The 25,628-nt window shown below is 33.3% G+C and overlaps 1 protein-coding gene across 1 annotated transcript in view; it reads left to right on the top strand.

The window, feature by feature from the left end:
- LOC124540413 (protein boule) overlaps nucleotides 1-25,628 on the top strand; it is a 50,673-nt gene that overhangs the window by 4,219 nt on the left and 20,826 nt on the right. The gene's annotated exons all lie outside the window — the stretch shown is intronic.

Here is a 25,628-nt window from a genome sequence, read left to right as displayed (position 1 = left end):
TGATTTAAATAAGACACAGGCAGGATTCCTCACGTTGTTTTCCTTCACCTTTAAGTACTAGATGAATTATGAACATTTATGGGAGATATATCTATATTTTCTCAAATTTACTTTTCTCAAGTTTATTTAACTAGCAATGTTCGTTTGTTAGTTTGTTTAAGTCAAAATATAATTGGAACCAGTTACTCTGAATATGGATATTCCGATGACAATACATTTTTATAGTAAGTAATTGATTACAAGATGAAAGAATTCCGGACGGAAAAATTAATGGTCCACCCAAAGATACGAATATTTGATATAAAATTTGTTTTTAAAAATATTTTATATTCTTAATATGTTACCTGTAAACAATGTTCCAAAAATATTCCACCTTCAAATAAAAAACGTTGTATTGATATTTCACAGAAAAAAAAGAAATATCCACAATTCTTTCTACATTTGAAAATCGTGGTACGTTAAAATAAAATACTTTGAAAATAAGTGAAGAGCTCTCGAGAGAGCGGCGAGAGTGTCTCTCATTCAGAAAATGTCTTTTTAACGATTTTAACTTTTGAATTCCATTGAATACTTCTAACTAGTTTCATTCATTTTACGTGAATTTCAGGTATATTTGGGTAAAAGAATCATTATTTATCATTGAAGCTGAGGAACGCTTTGTTCTCTTAACCGACTTCAAGAATAGGGGATAAAATTTCACTTTTTATTTACGAACTATTTTTAGTAAAGTAGATAAATAAGGCATATTACTCAATACAAGATTATTTTAAAGATAAAAAAGCGTGGACTTAGTATTTATTGATTTCTTAGCAGGTTATACAAACATTTTATTGTTTTTACCTTGTATACTCTGTAATTAAAATTGTGGAAAATGGTGACTACTTACTTTCTTGCCACGTTTCAGTATAATTTCCCTTCCGAACCAGTGATAGCTTTACATTTAAAGGCCGGCAACGCACCTGCAAGCCCCCTGGTGTTGCAGATGTCCATGGGTGGTGGTAGTCACTTTCCATCAGGTGAGCCTCCTGCTCGTTTGTCACCAATGTCATAAAAGAAACCTTGTCACGATTAACCAAAAGTTATCTTATAAGCCTACTGGACTACAGAATATCTTGATTTTAATTTACAGCGCATGCAATTATTTTAATTAAATACAAATATCAACTTCAGTCAAGATTCCAACTCAACCAAAATAAAAAATAACTCAATTTACAAAGCTTACTTTTGATTTCGATCATGATTGTTGTATTGTTTGGGACGTAAAGCTATCTTTAGCTCTAAGGGGGATTATATGTCCCATACTTATTACTTTGTCATTGTTGAATTCTTATTTAAATCAAATGTCATTCTGTATAATGTCATGGATGGATTGTGTGAAAGACGATATGGTTAGAAAGAATGTTACTGGTGAGATGACGAGAGAAGTATGATAAAGATATTCCGCGCCGACCCTAAGTAAAACTGGGATAAGGGCAAGAGCATGATGATGCTGTAACTCTTAAACAATCCTGTCTTTAAACTTTAATTAATATGTTCAGTTAAACCTTTTTTTAATAGCCTACATAGCCATGAAAATAAAAATGTTAATTTTATCTTCGACATTGGAAAACGGCCATGAAAATCTTCATACAACTTTTCAATTTTTAAGGTGAGGGTTCAAGCTAAATCTGTATCAAGTTTCATCTAAATAATTTCAGAGGTTTAGACTAGGCATCGTTTATTACGAGCATCAGACAAAAAGTTATTTTGGTATTTGTAATAGTAGTGAAGATAACAATCATTTATCATCAACAATTAACTAGAGTGGTGCTTCAAATTAAACCCTCTTAATTCTAGGCCATTTTTTACTCTTAATTGGTCAAAAGTAATATCAGGTCTTATTCAGATTATGTCGTTAAATTTCAGCTATCAGCCTTGTAAAGCACTACTTTATACCCCTGTATCAGTAATATTACTCAAATTATATGCGCACACATTAATAATAATACAGAGCATTGCTGTTTGTCGTATACATGATTATCTTAACCGATAACTTCGGGTGTAAACACAAGTTAGCACCAATAAACTTTCATATGCTTAATTTGTGTTTATAATTCATCACGAGCTCAGCTATGACGGAAAATATCATGAAGAAAACTGTATGTGTCTAATTTCAACGAAATCCTGCCACATGTGAATCAATCAAAGCGGATTTGGACAGCGTGATGAAGTACGCTCCTAACCTTATCCTCACAGAGAGAGGAGTGCCTTAACCCAGCAGTGGCAACTTTGGACCTTCAGATGGGCTTGAATATTATAAAGTATTAATATATCCTAAACTATATATCTGAAATTTGGGCAGTGGTGAGGCTCGACATTATTTAACCTTAAGAATTCGTAGTCATGGTTCATCAATTCATAATTAAGACTGAGTAAACGTTCTTGCTCTGCGTGTGTGCTGCTTTGGCTCATTGCGATATGTTTTATCACTATCACTACACAGTATAACATAAAGTCGCCTTCTCTGTCCCTATGTCCCTATCATCATCATCATAATTTCAGCCGAAGGACGTCCCCTGCTGGACATAGGCCTCCCCTAAAATATATATCCCTATGTATGCTTATATCTTTAAAACTACGCAACGGATTTTTATACGGTTGTTTTTAAAAGATTGAGTGATTCGTGATGAAGGTTTTTGTATAATACATGGACAATATAGAAAAGAAACACTGATTATTTTATATGTTTCTAATGTGTTGTCATAAATACAGAAATCCTGTAGAAAATTTTGTATCAGTATTGCACCCTCGCGAAGCCGGGGCGGGTCGCTAGACTAATATATAACAAAAAGTAAATCACATACTGACGGTTAAGAAAAACGTCCTAAAAAACGTGTGCCGAATGAAATTTTGTCTGTGGCGTGGTTGACTATTCTCCTCGAGAAGAGAGCAGAGCTTAGCCCCAAAAAGGTTTCTTATGAAGTAATACCTTATCAATTATTATAAAGTTATCACGACGGAAGCAAGTGTTCTATATTTAAATATACATAGATAAAACACTTTATCGTAACATGTATACGTATCTAGTGAGTGCACTCTAATCTGAGACGGAATTACCAAATTTATTAATACCAATGACTTACCCTAGCTTCGCAATGCATATTATTAATAAAGAAAATAATACTATGTAAATAAAATATATACTCCATAGCATTCAGGATTAATCGACCAGTGAAAGCAGAATTGGAACATTCGTTCCGGAGATTACAAATACAAAACAAAATAAATCTACAGTCTCTTCATTTTAGTATAAATATAAGCATAGGCAAAATATACCTACAAATCTTTTGGTTTGCTTAAGAATGTTATTTATGGGGTGATTAAGCAAACAATGTTGTCTTTGTCTTTCGAATATAAAATCAATAATGACGGAAAGAGAGCAATCAGTATTCAACGAACACCTGTGAAATGTTTGTGCGGTGTTTGAACAATTTTCTCGGGAGAATCTACTTTCCAAACCGGTTTAGTTAATACCCGTAATATGAAGATTTAAAGATCTCACGTGACTAAAGAATATTTTGATTTTGCATGAATTTCTTTATTGGTAATACTGTAGCTCGTTATACCTAAATAAAAAAAAAAACAAGAAATTCGGTTGATAAGTAGGAAATGTAATGAGCTCTTTTGCCGATAGATATACAGACCATTTTTTTTTTGGTCATGTTACCATGTGATTCACTTTAATTCACGAATGGACACATGCTTTCTCGAGTCACAATTTTCATGATTTTCCCTGAAGCGAAACCATTCTTGTAAAATATTCAGTCTCAGACTTTTTCTCAAAAGTCCAACATAAAAGGCATTGTTGAAACTCCTTCATATCTTAGAACCAAAACTAAAGAAGGGTGTGGTGACGAGTACCACCCGATCTAATTTCGTCTCTCTGACTATCTTTTCATTGCCAATTCATCTGCCAAGTGTGGCAGTTATGGTATATATTCAAGATACAAAGAAAAGAACATTTCCTGCTGCTACTTATAACAACTACGTGGTAATCGAAAAAATTAGGACGAACCAAACGCAAGCGCGATTCAAAAACCAGGTCTTTACATATTTCTTACAAACAATCTTCCTTTTGGGAGACCTTTATCAAGGAGTGAACGTCTTCCGGCTATAATGTTGAAATGGTATATGTAAAAAAGTCCAGAGAATATTCTTTTTAATGTCACAAAATGGAATAATCTTGAAAAGTAAAGTAATAGCCTGTAAATTTCCCACTGCTGGGTTAAGGCCTCCTCTCCCATTTAGAAGAGGGGTTGCAACATATTCCACCCAGCTATTCCAATGCGGATTAGCGGGTGGAATGCACATGGGGTAGAATTTCGATGAAATTAGACACATGCAGGTTTCCTCATGATGTTTTCCTTTACGAGCACAAGATAAATTATAAACACAAATTAAGCACAAATATATATAGTGGTGCTGGCCTGGGTTTGAACCCGAAATCATCGGTTAAGATGCACGCGTTCTAACCACTGGGGCATCTCAGATCTTAATAATAATGATCTTGAACGAATTAAAAAACTTTACATTTCTACCGAGAATTTATCCTTCGTAATTCTCTTGCGTGTAATTACTAATTAGCATCGCAGGCGTCCCATTAGCTTAGTTAAATTGGTAAATAGCCTGAAAAATAGCTCTTAAAATCCTTTAATAAGATTATACAACAGGAACATAGCGACATATATCTTACTATATTCTCGTCCTAATTTTTAAGGCTTAGAGATTGCTTAATGCTTGGTTATTATATTCAAGAAAGGATTCGTTTTGCTTACGAATAGGCGAATTTTTATCAATAATGACCATTAGCTTGCTAATCACGACACTAGTATTTGAAAGAGGTAGTCAAGACACTAGATTCTCCAAATATCTCAGATAGAGATGAACTAGTACAAGATACTTAATAGGATCTTGTTGTAATTATCTATACTACTGATATATGTTCCACCGCAAGGGATGGTTTATATGTTAATCAGTGCCAAATTTGCGGTGGTGACCACTTATTGTTGATTTATAATATTTTCAATAAATACGACTATGAGATGTGATCATAAAATATTCCTACGTATGAATCTTTAACAAACCATAAGGTTAACGGTTTTTTGCCATGTCATAATAGTAATGTATGACAATGTATTAAAAACTACGAGGTATGACGTGAAATGAAACGTCGCATTGCGATGACGGACGCTTTGTGTGCTGTGAAAAAAAAATCACATAAAAAATATCAACTTTTTGTCCTATATACGAAATGCGGTATAGTTTCTATAAATCTACTTTAGCATAATGTTAGCATAATGTTAGCTTATGTCAAAGGGGATATCAAATCAAAACAAATCAAAATAAACTTTATTCAAGTAGGCTTTTTCAAGCACTTTTGAATCGTCATTTTATATTTCGGTGAACCACCGGTTCGAAAAGTAGATTCTAACGAGAAGAACCGGCAAGAAAGTCAGTAGTTACTCTTTTTTAACATTTAAAAAATACAAAGTCATGTTAGTTAAATACAATTATTTAAATTAATATATCATGCTTGGAAGTCAACAGGTATTAACTCCACGCTTTGTTTTCATCTATAAGTATAATATTATATTATGACTTTTATATCTCTCTTGATCTTTTCTCTCATGAAGTCACACCTTAAATTGCCTTCGTGACTCCATATGATGTATTTGTTTTACCACTAAACATAACTGTTCAATTACCATTTTTCCAAAAAATCCTTGTAATCAATCAGAACATCCAATAGGTCTAATGAGTGCTGTTGATCTATTTCAGTAACCAATTTTTTTTATTGTGTAGTTTGGCGGTCGAGCATATGGGCCACCTGATGGAAAGTGGTCACAATCACCCATAGACAATGACGCTATAAGAAAAATTAACTATTCCTTACATCGTCAATGTGCCACCAACCTTGGGAACTAAGACGTTATGTCCCTTGTGCCTGTAGTTACACTGGCTCACTCACCCTTCAAACCGGAACACAACAATGCGGAGTACTGTTATTTGGCGGTAGAATAACTGATGGATGGGTGGTACCTACCCAGACGGGCTTGCACGAAGCCCTACTACCAAGTAATTAGTAAGTTAGATAATGGACCGTCTTGAGCTATTTTGACTATGATGACCATTCTTAAGAAACCTTATAACTACGCAAGGTATCCCTTACTCTCATAAACAGACACAACCGGAAAGATAACCTGGAGATTAGACTCCACCGGGAATAATCTTATAAGTCGTTGATAATGTGAGGCAGTGTTGACACTACCAATTTCTGCTGAGGATTTGTCTACAGAAGAAAAATTTAAACTCCGTTTTGAACTCAAGACTTTGATCCTTTTGGGCTAGTTACTAGAAAAATGATGGAGTTATTGCAAACTTATGTCTAACTAATATTATTAATGCAAAGGTATGTTATTTGATTACGCTTTCACGTTTTCAGATTTTCCACCTACTTGTAGAGAAAATAATACAGGATATATATCACTTATTAAAAGAATTAATTTTTGGGAGAAAAAGATTGATAGAAAAGTAGTAATGTTTATTTATTATTTAACAAACGTTAATAAATTCAAAATAAGAACTGTGTCAAAATTTTGGATACTGGCTGAACTTGCTTTAGCCTGAGACTTACCAAACTTTACATATACCATATTCCGTCACTCCACATTTTACCCACTCGAGGGGTAAATTAGAATAATAGTTAACATTTAAATAAAACTAGTTATTACGGATTTTAATCGCGTATATTAAAAATATGTTCAAGGATGCTATGATTCACTGGTTTTAGCAATTAAACAAAGCCTAGAAGCTACAAACTCAAAAAATCAACGCACTACAAAACAAAAGATACTATCTGAAAGAACTTTATCACTTATAAAAAGAAGGCAGATACTTCAAAAGACGAAAAACAAGTCCCGTTCCCAAAAAAAACGAACTTAGCGCATTATACAAGCTAACGAGCAAATACTTCAAACTTGACTACAAAAACTACAGGACAAATACTATAGAAAAAATTGTCGAAAGTCATGGGAGCCTAAAAAAGGCTAACAGGCAATTACGAACAAATAGAACCTGGATCGAGGGATTGAAACGGCAGGGAAAAACACAACACAATCGCAAAGATATTATTAGTATTGCCACAAACTTCTACCAAGACTTATATAGCGAAAAACCAGATACACATACTTTACCAAATTCAAATAAACAGGAGAATGTAGAGATCCAGAGGAATAGTGCCGAAGAAAAAATAAAACCGATCGATGAATTAGAAATTATTCAAGCAATAAAGAGTTTAAAATCAGATAAAAGCCCAGGTCCAGACAAAGTTACAAACGAGGCTATTAGGTATGGTGGAACTCTGCTAGTCAAGCCATTGGTTCAACTTTTTAATCTCATCTTAGATACAGCAATTATACCAAAGCAATGGCTTGAATCAAATATAATCTTGCTCTATAAAAAAGGTGACCCACAAGAGATATGTAACTACCGACCCATTAGTCTCTTACCGACGCTATATAAACTTTTTTCCTCAATCATAAATAAGAGAATAAGCGGCACGCTAGACAAATGGCAACCGGTGGAACAAGCAGGTTTTCGAAAAAATTTCTCCACAATGAATCACATACATAATCTAGATTTAGTAATTGAGAAGTACCAGGAAAAACAGAGACCGCTTTACATCGCTTTTGTCGACTACCAAAAAGCATTTGATACGATATCTCATAAAAGTATTTGGGAGGCCCTAGAAGCTCAAAAAATAGAAAATACGTACAAAAAAATTATAAAAGGCATATATAGAAACAGCACGAGCAAAGTTAAGCTAGAAAAAATTGGTCAAAGCTTTCCTATAAAGAGAGGAGTAAGACAGGGTGATCCACTCTCCCCGAAACTTTTTATAGCTGTACTAGAAAGCATCATAAACAAACTGGACTGGAAAACATGCGGCTTGAACATCAATGGCAAGTACCTAAGCCACTTAAGATTCGCAGATGACATCGTATTATTATCAGAGACCAGCCGTGGTTTGCAGTATATGCTAGAGACACTTCAAGCTAATAGCAAACAGGTGGGACTAGAGATGAATCTTTCAAAGACGAAAGCTATGACAAACAGCATTAAGGCGAGTATTAAAATAAAAAATGAACCACTAGAGTACGTGAACCAATACATCTATCTTGGTAAACAAATAAGCTGCATAAAAGATGGTAATGAAATGGAAATAGAGCGTAGAATTAAAAACGCCTGGAATAAATATTGGAGCTTAAAATATGTTTTCAAAAGTAACATGTCAATTAAAGTTAAGAAGAAAATCTTAGACTCATGCATCCTACCTTCTTTAACATATGGCTGTCAAACGTGGAAATTCACGAAAAAAATTAAAAATAAAATTAGTTCATGCCAGAAGGGTATGGAACGAAGCATGCTCAATATAAAAAAGATACACAAGATTCGACACACAAAGATAAGACATCACACAAAAGCGATAGATGCGCTGTCGTATGCCCAATCACAGAAACTGAGATGGGCTGGCCATGTAGCCCGCTATGTTGATGAGAGATGGACAATAAATGTCACTAAATGGAAGGGCCCAGCAGGCAAACGGAGAGCGGGAAGACCTTACACAAGATGGGAGGGCGACATAAAAAAGATCGCAGGGACAAGCTGGTTAATAACAGCAAAGAATAGAGATGAATGGAACGCCTTGGAGGAGGCCTTCACCTGAGAGGGGTCCATGCAAAAACAAGTTTTTTCAAGAAGAAACACTTTATCTATAAATTCAAAAATTAGATATTTAAAAAAAAAAAAAAAAATTCGATATTGTAACTACTTAAATATTCAAAACCTTATTTTTATATAACTTTAAAAAAAAATAAATAAAAATGTATAACGTAATATGTAAATTTATGCATGGAATAAAAGGCTTTTTTATTTTTATTTTATTTATTTATTTATATATTAAATTTATATTTTTGGACATCCCGACGTTTCGAGCACTTTACAGCGTTCGTGGTCACGGGTAGACTGACGCGATTAAAATCCGTAATAACTAGTTTAATTTAAATGTGTAATAATCGCGAAAATTTAAGACAACATTATAATAGTTAACGTTCCAATTCGGGACTGAAGCTATCTCCTAATTCCATCTAAATCAGTTCAGTGGTTATGGTAAGGAGGTAACAGACAGATTAACTTTCGAATTTATAACAATTGTACAAATATATGTCCTTAAAAATCCGGATACCACTTGAAGAGATATATAATCTTTCTTTATTCTGTGTTTCTTGAAGGTCGCGCTTAGGTCTACGTACACCCTTTTTAAAGAGGATTTCTATTTTTCTACTTTTTTTAGTTCGATGTGCCTGCATGCTTGATATCTAGGTATCATCACTATCAAAATTTCAGGATTACTATTGACTTTTCAAGTTGTCTGACACTCTTTATTTTCATGAAAAATCACGTAATGTACCCTAGATTTCCAGTAATAGTGCTCTCAATTACCTTAATTATATGTCATGACGATTCAAAGTATAATTATGTACCTACTTAAAAAAAGGAATAACTTTATTTTGATTTGATGGATAAGCGTAACCAAAAGAGTTCAAAATCAGGTGTTTCATTTGCGTTAATACTTCATCTCATGATCGGCGGTAATGGTGTCGGATGGTATTTTGCCATATTGTGTGAAATACAGGTTTCTTTGGAGCAGTGTCAAAATCTACGTCTCTGATCTTACTAGTTTTATCGTATTAAGTTTTCACCAAGGCCGTCATAGTTCCGTTTTGGACGATCCACACAAGGCGCAATTCTCACAAGTTTCCTTCGAAATACATATATTAAAATTTAAAGTTAAAAACATTTCCTCTAAGGTAGCTCTTGACCGAATTTCTTGAAACTTTCTTGGCTGTAAGTCAAACTTCTTTATTGATTGTTGCTTGACTAACGTCACATAAATGTTGTTTGGAAATTGTCGTCGGCAAGATTTATTGGATGGGATTAGAATAACGATAAAACCCACTCGATGGAATTAAAAATAAAGTACATTGGTTCCTTGTCTTTATGTGACGATTTGTCAAAATTTTTGCTGTTGAAATATTTTTTAGAGAGACCCATAATTTTTTGGGAAATTTTAGTTCTTTTTCATTTTAATAAATGTTTGATATAAAAACATTTTTTAGGGGATAGATTATATTTTAAAATTGTTGTGGTGGTATGAGTTTCTCACTATTATATATTATTATATATTATTATCTATTGCACTATTATATTTCAATGGTTGAGCAGATTTGGATAATTGGAGTATCATTGGAATACTAATCCTCATTATGAGTGATATCGATATCTTTATAGATTTTTAATTCAACATGGCGCCTGTTTTGAGCAGTACAATGTTTAATTTGTTGAATCACATATTTATCAAATTTTAAGCTCATAACTTTATTTATTTTAATATTGTAACGATATCGTACCTTTATCTTTTATGCCACAGATATAAATAAACATTAAATCGATTAGATGACAATAAGCTATTAACTTGAAGTAATATATAAAATATATAAAGATTACGTATTTATCAATTGCTTCTATAATCTTATTTACTTATGATTATAAATGCGAAAGTAAATTTGTTTATTTCCACTACAGGGTTCCGTACGATTTTAAAACAAATAAAAAATCATGTCTGTTGAATCGGAGCCTAACTTAAATTGAATCAATCGGTTTAAGCATAATATATATATATATATATATATTATATCAGCATAGATATTACTCTTGCATAATCGCTACATAGTATAAAACAAAGTCCCAAAAATAGTCGAAAAAATATACAAATAAAAGGTAGACATTTAAAAAAAACTTATGTCCCATACGAAGCCGGGACGAGTCGTTAGCAATATTATAATTAACCTAACAATAATATATATTTGTTCAAACGAGCAAACGTGAAAGGGAAATTAATAATCTCTGTTTGAAATAACAATTAAAATACCGTTTAAAAATATGCTTTGTATAAATTCCTGCACAAAAATCCTAATTATTCCCTTTGAACCTTAAATAATTCCATTATTTGACTGGATTGGGCTGACAACTTGATGTTATATTTTGTTAATTGGATGAATATTATGAATATTTCGCTGGAATGGACCAGAGCAACTGATTCATACCAATATTATAAATTGGAACATTTGGATGGATGTCTTTCCAAATTAAATTTCTTTTTTCAATACCAGTGCCCGCCCCGGCTTCGCACACGTGTAATACTGATACTAACTATACTACAGAATGTCTATAAAATGTTCTGAGCTTTTACAGTCAGTTTTTTAATTGGTAGTGATTAATAGGCCATAATTCCTCGTAAAAAGTAAAGGGTAAAAAATGGTTATTGGAGGTTATTCCTAAGAGATAGACATATGCTACAAGCCTATCGGACTTTTTTTGGACCTTTTTGAGGTTTGCAATACTGAAATGTATTATTTTTATCTATCTCGTAGGGTTAAGCTAGCGTTTACGTTTTCATAGATGGGCATGAGCTAATGGGCCACCACCATAGACAATGACGCAGCAAGAAATATTAATCATTCTTACATCGCCAATGCTCTGCCCTCGGGAACTAAAATGTTATGTCCCTTTTGCATACCATATATCAACACTGGCTCAACCACATTTTAGACCAGAACACAACAGTACTGAGCACTGTTCTTGTGCGATGAAATATTTGATGAGTGAAGTACCTACCTAGATGGGCTTGCACAAACCCCACCACCAAGTAAAAATAATCTTGTAATATAATTTTCTTATATTACGTAATTTCTTATTATTAATTATGTACAGTATCAAAATAAATCTAAACTGCTAGTTTTTGGAACGCTGATTAAAGCCCTATTAACTTATTAAGCATCAATCGGACCACGACGATTGGTCGGTAGCATCTGATGACGCTATAATAGACCAATGAGCGTTGAGATAAAATCTAAATTAATTAAACCAGCGTTTTAAGAACGGAAGATTAGTGAAGCGTTCGAAATTTAAATATTTCATTGTTTGTAAACGTTTATTATTTACAAAAGAAGTGGGCAGGATAATGGATTTTCCTCTCACCCTTTCAGTAAACAGAACAAGGGATAAGCCCTGAATGCATTTACCTGTTAAATTATAAAAACATGAAGAAAGACACTTTGAGTGACATCGTTTTTGATATTGGTATTTTAAATGTGAACGTTGAATATGTTTTGTTCGAAAATGTTTTATCAATGAAACAATATTGTATTAGTTTGGGTTTGATCTTTTCGAATTTTGTACTTAGCATGTTTATTTTGACATTTAATCTAGACATGCAATAAAATTGAAGTGTCTGTTTGTAATATTAAAATAGCCCTTCTTAATTCAATGGATATGTATGTATACACGGTAACTACGGTAACTAAAAATAACATTTTTAAATTTTTGTCTGTTTGTCTGCCTGTCTGTCTATCTGTTTGTTCCAGCTAATCTCTGGAACGGCTAGACCGATTTTGACGGGACTTTCACTGGCAGATAACTGATATATAAGGAGTTACTTAGGCTACAATAATTAGGCTATAATTCTTACGTGTACAAGGTCGCGGGTATAGCTGGTAAATCATATGACTATATAATAATTCAAAACAACATTTAACATTTAACAATTAAGTGAAGCTACCACCGGTTCGGAAAGTAGATTCTATCGAGAAGAACCGGCAAGAAACTCGGTAGTTAGTAGGTAGGTAGTTGTAATGTATCCTGCCTGGAAGTCAACAGTTATTTTATGAAATGTCGAAAATGTAATGCAGAGGTTTTTTTCTTAGGTGATGAAGGATACACATATCAGTCTGACGTTACCTTTATCTTTGATATACATCACTTTTTTATTGTGTTATCAAGCTATTTGTTATATAAATGGAAAAAACGTGCGATAAAAAACACAGATCGATGTATTTGTGATGCAATGTTTATTGATATTGAAAATCATTTCAATCAATGTACTGTACACAAAACATAAATATGTCATTTTATTTACAGGTTATAAAATTATTGTATAAATGAGGAATCCCAGGAATTCACCCAGTTATTGTATGGTCTGTTACAAGACTGAGTGAGCCAGTGGAACTAGACCCAAAAAACATTTTTCTTACTACACCAATGTCAATTAAATTGAATAAGAAACATTTGTCGATTATCATTGTATGTTTTATTGAAAACATTGTAATACCTTTTGTTATTTTTTTTATTAGTAAGTGAATTTATTTTGCTAGGTAAAATTCTTTACAGTAGATGATTTATTTTAATCTTTTTTCATATTTCAGTTATAACAGGTAGTGATTGCACAATTATATCTAACCCGTGCAGGTTTCCTCAGCATGTCTTCCTTCACAACGTAGCTTAATTAATTTAACTACCATTTTTTAAATGACTTCTAAATAAGTAACACTTGTAACCTAATACCTATATACATATTATGTATATATAATATATCTCGTTTATTCCCCTCTAATTTGTCGTCTGTAAATCTTTTATTGCTATATTTGACAGTGTGTTTTCGAATAAACCCTTTATTTGAATACTGGTAGTCACCCGTGGCTTCGGTTTAGGGTAAGTGGTGGGTAAGTGGTCACCATCACCCATGGACAATGACGCTGTAAGAAATATTAACTATTCCTTACATCGCCAATGCGCCACCAACCTTGGGAACTAAGATGCTATGTCCCTTGTGCCTGTAGTTACATATAAAACATAGATTATGATAATAAGTAAAAAGGGAAATGAAAATTTGATCTTCAAAAAAGATCACGTGTTCCATCTGGGTCATTGTGGCTCATAATATTACTTTGTATTAAATCACAAAGTACAATTTCGACTTGATTTTATCTCCCCCAAGGACGAGCGTTGGCTGCATTTTGATAACGTTTGTTTTATCATTGTGATGGAGAAGTTCTTTGTTTTCATATATCTTATCGCTATCAGTGATAAGCGAGAGGAAACCGAACGAAATTGAACCTTATTGCCTTTGAAATAATATCATTATTAAAACCATAAACATTTGACTTTTCGTATCTAAAATTTTCATCTCTGAAGTTTAAATTTTTTTTAAGCCTTGCTCTATTGTGTTCGTTTGAAAAATTTAAATGTTTTAATTTTTTTAATGCCATGAGGTATGTATGTATGTATGTATGTATGTGTGTATGAGGTATGTAATATTCAACCTTTCTTTAACCTTGCGTGAATGTCGCTGCATTAATTTAAACGTGAGCGCTGTAATTTCTTTGAACTCTGCTTCACATTTTTATGGTTTCATTCAAAGTTTATCACAAAAGAAACGTGTTATCGCAATCTCGATCTAAATCTGAAATAAGTGAGTGAATTTCGAAATCATAAACAAAATATACCTCATTCAATTAGGCTCTTAAAAGCACTTCAGAATCTTTATTAAAAATATATATAGGAAAAACTACGGCAAGGAACTCAGGAGCTACTTTTATTAATATGGAGTTTACTTTTCATCATTTAAAATTAAATTTTATTATTTTATCCTGTACGAAAATCAACAAACCGTCTTACAATCTTTCATGATCTTATACTGTATAATTTTCTTTAATTATTACATTATTAAAAAATAAAATAATTTTCATCTTAATAATGATATGAAAGATTCATTTCCAACATATTTAATTAATAACGATAATATTGATTCAATTAAAATTTTACTTTGTGGATATTCCATCGCTAAGCAGCAATACTTTGTTTTCCAACATCACTCATTCCTTCCAACTTAAAGGGTGAGTGACCCAGTGTAACTGCAGATGCATTCATGATATAAAAAATACTCAATATTTTTTACAGCGCCAAATTTTATTTACCCGTACCATCAGCTCGACCATTTGTCTGCCTATATCAGAAGAAAAGCATACTTCGATTATTTAGCTACAAACTTCGAACCTAAGACCCTTATGTAATAATAAATAAAATCGAACTTGGGACCTCAATGTAGCGTAACCACGAAAACCGGTGTACACATCACTCAACCACGGAGGTTGTCGTTCGTGATGTGTGACATCGCCTTTTTGTTGAATACCTACTTGGTGTCTCTTATAAACATTATTTATAAGAAATTCCTATTCTATAAACAATTTGTAGAATATCAATTATTTAATTAGATTTTTAACTTAATTAATCTCTTCGTATTCACTTTTAATTGTAACATAATTCTTTTTTGTCATATATGTATATATTCTGTTACTTTACTTTCAAAACGAATTTTTCATTGATGGATGGGGTGCGGAGTTTCGTAATATTAAATCGTGTGTCGTATCTATGGCTTTACCATGGAAAGATAAGAAGAGTATGGTGTCAATTTAGAGTGTAGAATGAGGTCAAATTGGCCCTAAAAATACACAGTCATCTATCAAACATTTCTAGTTAAATAAGAGCTTGTAGAAAGTTACCAAAATGTTTTGAATAGCAAATGGAGCAATTCATCACTAAAATACGAGTATTTTAATGATGTGATTCACGACAACGAAAGAACAGCTCATTCCAAGCGATCTCTTTATGTATACGATTACCTGGAAATCTTTGAACCGAATTGGAAGATTTTAATTTCATTCTATTGAAATATAAACTCCTATATTCTTCAAACGTACTGTTTTCAAACGGCATAATATTTGTATTAAATATTTCTTTAGGCAATTTGGCAATTAGTTCAACAGATCATGAGTTGACACCAACTATACAAATTAGAACCAGTTGAAGTTTAAAACCATATATTGCATTTTCCTCCTGATCCTGTGGCGTCTTTCGAAAAGACGAAGAGGGTACCGCTGGTTTTTTAGTGGGTATTCGGGTGTACTAGGGGTATTTGTTCTCAGCACCGGCGTGTCCCACAAACCCCACTTCTGGGGGGAAAAGGCGTAGCGAGTTTTCTAGTGAGACAAAAAAAAATTTCTAATGTGCTCAGACAAATCTTATCAATGTTAATTGCTATTAAGCGGTAATATATGCAGTAGTAACTACTAAAACAGGCATGCGCAAAAATATCCTATTTAAATACAGTCAGAATTTATTTACCGACATCTTACTCATCACTCTAAATTTTCAAAAGACATGTTGGTTAAATACAGTTATATATGTATGTAACATATCCTGCCTGGAAGTCAACAGGTATTAATTTCACGATTTTTATCATCTGTATAAACTTGTACTGTAGACCGCGTAAAAGACCTATCGTCCCAAAAATCTGAAAATCAGAAATCGACTTCGATTTCGTGAGTCGAAAGACTAAAGTGTATGACTATTATATAACATACATACGATTCATCGCGTGACAATCGAATCATTAAATTGAATACTTTAGACGATAAGTTCACAATCGTTTCGAAAATTGACAAACTACCTTTAAATTTCCCACAGCTGGCATAAGGCCTCCTCTCCCTTTAAAGAGGTTTAGAGTATATTCCACAATGCGGTTTGGTGGATAAAAATGTCAGAGTTTCGTTGAAATTAGTCAATGCAGGTTTTCTCACGATGTTTTCCACGTGAACGATCAGTGGTGCTTGCCTGGTTTGAACCCGCAATCATCGGTTAAGAGGCACGCGTAAGAAAGGTTTTAGCACCTAATGGTACTATTATGGAATGGATCTTAAAGTTTGGCTTGTAAAACTCATTTTACAAAAGTTCTTAAGATTAAATTTCAACGTAAGAAAATTATTCCCTAGTTTCCGATTTTAGTGTTAGTATTTTTGCTTTTAATTCAAACGAAAAAAGAATTATAATATCATAAATTATGGAAGAGAGTCTCACTTCGTTTGTCCTCATATAATCAAATGACTTCCTCAATTTTTCAAGTCATACATATAATGATAGATAATCATCATCATCATCATCATCATCATCATCAGCCTATTTTTGTCCACTGCTGGACATAGGCCTCTCCCAGTGCACGCCACTGTGGTCTTTCTTTCTTTTATTATTCTTTTCATACTAATTATTATATATCATTGAGAAAGACCACAATGATAGATAATAATTAGTATGAAAAACTATTTTTAACACTATATTGTTAAACAATATTTGTCTCTTTCTGATTTAAACGATTTAACATTCCAAGAACAGGACACAACATGTAAACCATATAAATATAACATTAATAAATATGCAATATTATTTCATAATCATTATGGTAATAATGTAATTCTAGCAATCGTTTGTATTACCTTTTGACCTTTGAAATACGAATATGAAAAGCATTCACAATCCTCTTGGCCTTTAAATGTTTGAAATTCTACTTCTTTGACCTTTTTTTAAGTACCGTTACGTTAATTACAGCAAAGATCTTTGTTACAATTTTTCATTTAACAACGGTAAGGCCTTTCCCCTTTTATTTAATGCAATGGTCATATCTTTGCAATCTCTTAAAAGCGAAGAGATATTAATGGAACTCTATCTTTTGAGAGCTGAGATGGTCTTGTGATTAAAACACGTTAGCACTTACAATGCGGTACGAGGTCTGATACGCCTCGTATGTGTCGGTGTGGTGGGACTAAGAAAAACATAGATTTTTTGATCGGAAGCCGTGATAAGTGATAAATATTTATATGATGCCTATTTTAGACAGCATGCTATGGAGTACCTACTTAATACGAGGTCTCTTTCGCTACGAACCGCACTAAAGAAATAATAATCGGTCCCATCACATTAATTTCTTAAACGATACGGGGTCTAATACCGGTGTTATGATTGTTTTGAATGACAAAAAATGATGCCGCTGCCAAATGCTAATATTAGCCAAAGATTAATGTGATTAATTTGTCTTTATTGCGCTTCTCGTGCTAGACAAGAAAACAACAACAACACCAGCCTGTAAATTCCCACTACTAGGCTAAAGGCCTCCTCTCCCTTAGAGAAGAAGGTTTGGAACATATTTCACCACGCTGTTCCAATGCGTGCATGTGGCAGAATTTTTATGAAATTTGTCACATGCAGGTTTCCTCACGATGTTTTCCTTCACTGCCGAGTACGAGATGAATTATAAAGACACATTAAGCACATGAATCAGCGGTGCTTCCCTGGGTTTGAACCCGTAATTATCGGTTAAGATGCACGCGTTCTAACCACTGCGCCATCTCGACTCGACGAGAAAAGAAGATATCGAAAAAATATCTGTCTTTCTTATTTGTCACTTTGACACAATGTGAAATTGATTTTCAAAAGGGCATTCAATAAGACATTTCAGATACGATCTGAATGTATACGTACATGGCAAAATATTTTCCAACTCGCAACTGAACAGAAACTACAAATAATTGAGAATTGTTGTCTGTTAACATTTCTAAATGAAAAAGCTCTCTGTTTAATTTCAATCGTTCGATTTCTATCAGAAATATATTTGAATAGACCAATTAACTGTGCCGCTGAATTGCATTTATTTTTAACCTTGCTTATATTTATTTCTATTGCATTTCAATTTTTATTTATGATATAGGTAAGTAAACCAGCAAATGGGCCTCCTGATGGTATGTGGTCATAATCGCTCATAGACAATGGCGCTGTAAGATATATCAACCATTCCTTACATTGCTAATGCGCCACCAACAATGGGAAGTATGATGTTATATCACTTATACTAAACTAACTTGCTCTGGCTTAGAAGAGTTTTAAGAGTGGTAGTTGGCTTTAAGAGTGGGACTCTTCAAACACAAAAATAATGGGTACTGATGTATGGCGGTGGAAGATTTAATGAGTGGGTGTCTCTACCCGGAAAGGCTGGCAAAAAACCCCACCACCAGGTATCAACAGAACCATCATAAATAATTACAGATTTAAATTTTGCCAAAGCATTGTCCTCCGGGTATTTGTCCATTTATCAAATCAACGCTGATACCATCGATCCAACGACTAGTTTTGTCACTCGATAAGGATAGTAATTAATTTCAACTACGATTATGTTTGGCGATAAATTGGTATATTCGAATTGGCTGATTAAGGCCAAAGGTCCTGAGATCATTGGTTCAAACCAAACAAGAATATAATTGGAAATTAGTGGAGGACACTACCAATATCCATTTCGAAAGCATATTGCAGTCTCAATTATTTCTCTAATACATGTTTAGGTTACTCAAAAAAAAAAAGATATGTCACCATAAAATTGTAAAACCCGTTACATTATAATCTCGTGAGATTGTAAACTATTAAAAGATTATTTATGAACCGTAACGTAACGCTTAGAATTTTTTTTTATTAATGGTATAGGTTGGCGGACGAGCATATGGGCCACCTAATGGTAAGTGGTCACCATCACCCATAGACAATGTCGCTGTAAGAAATATTAACTATTCCTTATATCGTCAATGTGCCAACCTTGGAACTAAGATGTTATGTCCTTTGTGCCTGTAGTTACACTGGCTTACTCACCCAAACCGGATCACAACAATACTGAGTACTGTTATTTGGCGGTAGAATAACTGATGAGTGGGTGGTACCTACCAAGACGGGCTTGCACAAAGCCTTACCAACAAGAAAAATTTAACGCATTATTATATACATCGGTTACCTTTCGAGGTATTCGTTTAAAAAAAATCCATTCACAGACACTACACTTATGGCCGCTTAGTAAAGTGAAAAGTCGCAGAATCGATCCTGACCTCTTATGCTATTGTTGTTTACTTACTTGTAAAACAAGATCAAAATCAAAATCAAAATCAATGTATACTTTATTCAAGTGGGCTTTTACAAGCACTTTTGAATCGTCATTTAACAATTAAGAAGGTGAAGCTACCACCGGTTCGGAAAGTAGATTCTACCGAGAAGAACCGGCAAGAAACTCAGTAGTTACTCTTTTTCAACATTTAAAAAAATACAGTCATGGTAGTTAATTTTTTTTTCATATTATTTTTTTTTTTTTTCATTTATTTTTTTTTAATAATTTTTTTCATGGTAGTTAAGTTAATACAATTTATAATTAATATATCCTGCCTGGAAGTCAACAGGTATTAATTCCACGCTTTATTTGAATTTACGAGACAGCAAAGTTAAAAATGTCTGTGGAATTTTATTATAGAAATGGATACCTTGCCCCAAGAAAGATTTATTGACTTTGCGGAGTCGGAAACTTGGCGTTATAAGCTTATCCTTACTTCTAGTGCATATACAATGATTATCACTGATTTTATCAAAGTTATCAATGTTACTGTGAATATACATGATATTGTTGTAAATATAGTGCGACGCAACAGTGAGTATTCCTACTCTGTTAAAAACATCCCGAAGAGAGTCTCTAGCTCCAAGATTATAAATAAACCGAATTGCTCTCTTTTGTAAAATAAAGACAGATTCAATGTCTGCAGCGTTACCCCAAAGTAATATGCCATATGACATAATACTGTGAAAATAACCAAAATAAACTAAACGAGCGGTATCAATATCAGTTAGTTGTCTAACTTTTCTAACCGCGTATGCTGCGGAGCTGAGTCTCCCTGTTAGGGACGACAAGTGATAAAAAGTCGAATGAATAGCAATCTTAGTAATTCGTTAATTATTTTGAGGCGTTGCTAGTATTCTTTGTTTAAAAACTATTTAACTCTTAATTATGTATATATTTGTTTTAATAAAAAAAAAATCGTGACACAAAAGAATTAGGTGCAAATGAAAAGAATACATTTTTGCAATCGTTTTGCAAACGTTGCTTTATTGGTCCTGAAACTTTAAAACATCTGGTCATTACTCCAACATTTTTCATCGCTATTCATATTAACATTCCCAAACTTATATGATAAAAATTCCTTACATCATCCAACGCATTAAAAAGGCCATCGGTATATTCACAACGAACATTTGTTTATTCATAAGTTTTAACAGAACAAACGGCCATATTGTTTTCTACTAGAATGTTCCATCGTGTTTGTTTTCCCTTCTTTGTTATTCAGTGAAATAAAAGGCAAGCAAATTGAATACATCGCTGTGTTCGTACATTGACTGCCGTATAATATTGTCTTGTAAATACTTAAATAGGAAAAATGTCGTGACTTCTTTAAATATATCATAATTAAAAATCTAAATGTGTTTTATGCCAGTATACGCTTACAAAAGTCTTGGTATACAAACTTTTTTATGCGTCCATTGAAGGTTTCCCAATTCTCAAATAAATAGATAGATAACCGAAATAATCAAGTGTTTAATCCGCATGCATCTCAACTGACATAGATTTGGGTTCAAATTAAGATGTCCAATGGTTGGTGGTTTATATTTCATCTCAAGTTGATGTTAAACTTGTATCTTATTACTAGAAATTTCTGTTACATTTGTATTTTTTTAATCGTATTGACTGAAAAACTCAGTAACTTTTAACAGCTCCACCAAGACCTCATAACCTATGCCTTTATATCTAGTCATTAGATCAACGAAGACAAATGCATAAGTTGTTGCATCATTCATACGTTGAGAGCGAAACGAATAAAAATCTGCTAATACCAGAAGAAAGACGTTGAGCCAATAAAATTGAAAAATATATGACGACGCTGAATGTTTAAGAAAGAATAAGAATTGTAGCGAACAATGCCATCAATAAACGAGTCTCCAATATATATTGTTACAATACTGTGTCTTAAAGTAAAGTAAAGTAAAGTAACAGCCTGTAAAATTCCCACTGCTGAGATAAGGCCTCTTCCATTACGTAGAGGGTTCGGAACATATTCCACCACGCTGTTTCAATGTGGGTTGGAGGAATGCACATGCAGAATTTCAATAAAATTAGACACAAGGTTTCCTCACGATGTTTTCCTTCACGGCCGAGCACTAGATGAATTATAAACACAAATTAGCACACATATATATAGTGGTAGCTTGTGTTGTGCTTGCATAGATTGCGTTCTAACCACTGGGCCATCTCAGCTAGGCATGTCTCTCTAAGCATAAGTGTAATTTTAATAAGAGAATGGAATTCCATACGATCAAACCTTACGTAAATTTTGGTTATATATAACTAATCTAGTTTCATTAACGTTAAAATCGGAGTTTGATTGACATGTTATATGAAAATTATGTATATTATTTTCATGATTGAACGCACTGTAGACTGATGTTTATGATCTATAATATTTTTCGATAAATGTACTCTCTGTTAAAAAAACTCAACTGGCTAGCTTTGTTTGTCCTGTTACGCGATTGTATTGAGTCAGTAACTCTTTTGTGATTATATACGGTTCTACAACACGATCTCAGAAAGCGTTCAAAATACCTTTGTTGCCAAATTTAAAAGATTTAATGTTCTGTAAATCATAAAATTGACAAAAAAGTCAGTGACAGTTCTTCCAAGTCAGGATATTTTCTTTTCCGAACCGGTGTTAGTGTTTAAAGTGACAATCTATTAGTAGATAGTACTGAGTGCTTCTATATTTAATTAAGGTATATTCAAGTCGGACTAGTGATATAGGTGATAGTGACTCATCATGAGATTAGGTCCTTCAAAAAAACAAACAAACAAACTCATAAGCTTAGAATAATTAAATCGATAATAACTTCATAATAAAATTACAGCTCATTTGATACATAAAATTGGTCAAAATACTCATAATTGGATCAGCTTTGAAGGGAAAAGGTTGATTGATGGTAAAGATTAAACCAATTAGTAATATATATTAGAACTAGTTCCCAACGGAGCCTTCCTACGTTCGTAGGGTTTGGGGGAGTTTGAATGGGAAGGGTAAACTCGTTTTCGCTTTTTCAAAATTTTTGGGTAATGGTTATGTAAATTTTGGTTTTAGTTTTGGAATGCAATATAATCATCAACATTATCAATAGCCTGTAAATTTCCCACTGCTGGGCTTACGCCTCCTGTGTGTTCGAGAAGGGTTTGGAACATATTCCACCAATGCATGTTAGTGGAAAACACATAAAGCAAAATTTCGATGAAATTAGGCACATGCATATGTGCACTATGTTTTCCTTCACCGCAGGGCATGAGATGAATTATAAACACAAATTAAGCACAGGAATATTCAGTGGTGCTTGCCTGAGTTTTGAACCCGCAGTAATGAGTTAAAATGCAGTCATTCTAACCACTGGGCCATTTCGGCTCATATTTAATATCTTGATATAAATTAATTTATATAATTGCAATCTGTAGAGCAGTCTTTGAAATTAAAAGTTAATTACTAAATGCAAAAGATCTTAAAATCTCAACTTTCAACAAAGAGAAAATTGCACCAGGAACGCTATCAGTCGACACTGCACACAGTCCGCGAAATTCTCTCGAATAAAGTCTTAGCCTGGAGCTTTTATCTACATCTTAGATATGTACAAAGCTTCACAATATATATAAGAGCGAATACACTTTGTTCAACAAACAATATAATACAATACTGCTAGCCTTGACTATTTCTTAATACTTATTACGTTTGTTAAGAGTCAGAAGTATTCAGAGGTAAAATAAAAAAAATGTGTAATACATTGAATCACAAATCCTTTAGTCATATACATGGTATATATTGCATTTGCAACCTGTTCCAAAACAGACTGGTGGAGTTCAAGTTATCTTGATTTGGTTAGTGTAGTGTGCTGACAGGTATCGATACCCTTACCAACTTTTACGAAAACTGTCATTCCTGGTTTAATCATACCATGAACGCAATACAAAGGGCAGCATAAGTCAATTTGTCCTTCCTCAATAGTGGCCAGTTCTTCAACTTTTACGTTTCACGTAGAGTGTTTTACTGGAGAGTCTACGAAGGTAGCTCCTTTTAAGTTAGTCTAAGAAATTAGTCTAAGAAATTTTAACAATTCTCTACAAATGGGTCATCAATCTTGAGAACTGAGATGTGGCTGTCCATTGGCCTGTAGTTTCACTGGCATCCTCGAAACCGAAACACAACATATTTCAATTAGAATATATGAGTGGATGGTAAAACTCACAAATAATATAATCTGAGATGGCCCAGTGGTTAGAACGCGTGCATCTTAACCGATGATTGCGGGTTCAAACCCAGGCGAGCACCGCTGATTCATGTGCTTAATTTGTCTTTATAATTCATCTCGTGCTCAGCGGTGAAGGAAAACATCGTGAGGAAACCTGCATGTGACAAATTTCATAGAAATTCTGCCACATGTGTATTCCACCAACCCGCATTAGAACAGCGTGGTGGAATATGTTCCAAACCTTCTCCTCAAAGGGAGAGGAGGCCTTTAGCCCAGCAGTGGGAATTTACAGGCTGTTACTTTACCTTTACTTTTAATATAATCTGTGGTCAAATAGTTTTGTCCAAAGTCATATCGTCCATTGTTTGTCAGTTGTATATCAGTAAGATACCGTTGAAATAAAGTTTTCGAATCGAATTTACCACGAGTATATTTACAAAAACAATTCGACAACTTCCCTGCGTTACACTTCGAAAATCTAATTCCAAGTTTATTATATTACTCTGTTCCCACTTTCTTCGAGAAATATAAAGTTTTAACTTCGTCATATTATTTAAATAATGAGATATAATCAAGTACCTTAGATTATTGAGATATCTTGATAGTGTGTCGTTCTACTAAGAAATCAAAATAGAGCCAACAGTGTTATAAATGTGAAAGTAACTCTGTCTGTCTGTCGCTCTTTCACTAACAAACGAATGAACCGAATTTGATGAAATTTGGTAGGCAGCAAACTTGAATTACAAGAAAGGATATAGGGTACATTTATTTGCCTAAAATGTGACAACCAACCCCCAAAATGCAATTGAAGCCGCGGGAAATAACTATTTGATTATATTTTCCAGTATCTTATTATACATGCATTTACCATTGACCAAAAAACATTCTCTTTGCCGTATGCAAACGGTAATAGTGGTTACAAGTTTATTATTTCGTATATTATTAAATAGTATTATCAGATTGTTTTCTTATATGTTTGTCCTGTATACGTTTCTTAACGATAAAACTTTTATGAGAAAATGTAGGCCATTGTTATAGCGAAATATGAGTTTTGTTCTTATTTAAAAAAGTATTATTTTAACCTATGACAACCTTGGTGGTCGAGTAGTGTGTATACCAGTTTTAACCGATACGCTACTCCAAGATTCGATTCTCGGCTGATATAGAAAACTTTCTGATTTATTCCAATACGAGGCGGTCCGATCGCTTCGATGGCTCGACCAAGCCTGTCGATACCGGCGGGTGCTTGGTCTTTTATATCAAAAATAGGTGGGTAGACTTATTCACTCAACATAACAGCTGTTTACAAACACTAAATATTTCAGACTAATTTAACATTTCAAAATTCACTAAAAATAGATGATCAAACGAACTTCTAAAGTGAAGTTCGATCACTATTATATGAGTCACTTCATTCGAAGATATAGTATAATAAACATGTAGTACTTTAATCCTACAAGGCAGTCGCACGATTTAAAGAATCGAAATAATCGAGATATCGATTCAATTTTTTTTTTTTTTTTTTTGTGGGTACCTCTGTTTCTTGTTGCACTACGGAGCAAACCGTCGTCATTTATTTAGAGACACAGAACAAATTGTTTTTTTTTTTTTTTGGGTAATGGGTTTTTGGGTGGGTGTGTTTATATCTTCGAATGAAGTGACTCATATAA

Source organism: Vanessa cardui, chromosome 25 (genome assembly GCF_905220365.1).
Source record: "Vanessa cardui chromosome 25, ilVanCard2.1, whole genome shotgun sequence".
NCBI classification, from domain to species: Eukaryota; Metazoa; Arthropoda; class Insecta; order Lepidoptera; family Nymphalidae; genus Vanessa; species Vanessa cardui.
This window is presented reverse-complemented; position numbering and strand designations above follow the sequence as displayed.